Raw genomic sequence first — 974 nt, 5'->3', positions numbered from 1 at the left:
TTGGGGTCCCGGCCAGCAGCCCCGTGCCACCGCCACCAACGGCGGTCAGGGAGGTGACATCGACCCGGTGGGCACTGAGGTGACACCAGCTCTGTGTCCCCGCCACCAGCAGGGTCTGGGAGGTGACACCACCCCAGTGTCACCGCCACCAGGGAGGTGCCACCAGTCCCGTGTCCCGCCAGCAGTGTAGGTGACATCGGCCCAGTGTCCCCGCCACCAACGCGAATCAGGGAGGTGACACCAGCCCTGTGTCACTGCCAGTAGTGCAGGTGACACCAGCCCGGTGTCCCTGCCACCAGCACGGTGAGGGAGGTGACACCAGCCCGGTGTCACTGCCACCAGCCCAGTGTCCCTGCCAGCAGCACAGTCTGGGAGGTGACACCAGCCCAGTGTCCCTGCCACCAGCACGGTCTGGGAGGTGACACCAGCCTGGTGTCCCTGCCAGCAGCGGGAATCAGGGAGGTGACACCAGCCCGGTGTCCCTGCCACCAGCACTGTCTGGGAGGTGACACCAGCCATGTGTCACTGCCAGCAGTGCAGGTGACACCAGCCCGGTGTCCCCTCCAGTAGTGGAGGATCAGGGATGTGACCCCAGCCCGGTGTCCCCGCCCCCAGGCAGGTGACAGCCGTGTCGCGCACCTTTCTCCAGCACGTAGAGCGTCACCTGCGAGGACTTGCCCACGATGTCGGGCGGGTTCTTGACGTCGCACGTGAAGGTGCCGTTGTCGCTCGGCTCCAGGCCGTGGATGACGATGGAGCCGTCGCGGCGCCGCGGGTTCCCTGCCCACTCCATGCGCTCCTTGAAGGTCCCCACGTCGTCGATGTAGGGCTGGCCCTTGGCGAAGTGGAAGATCTGCGACAGCGACGCGACACCGGGGTCACCCGGGGTGACAGCGGGGCGGGGACAGAGGGGACAGAGGGGCGGGGGGGGGGGGGAGGGATGGAGGGGCTGGGGGGGGGACCAAGGGGGGACC

Source organism: Geospiza fortis, unplaced genomic scaffold (genome assembly GCF_000277835.1).
Source record: "Geospiza fortis unplaced genomic scaffold, GeoFor_1.0 scaffold1922, whole genome shotgun sequence".
NCBI lineage: Eukaryota > Metazoa > Chordata > Aves > Passeriformes > Thraupidae > Geospiza > Geospiza fortis.
Note: the sequence above shows the minus strand (reverse complement) of the source record.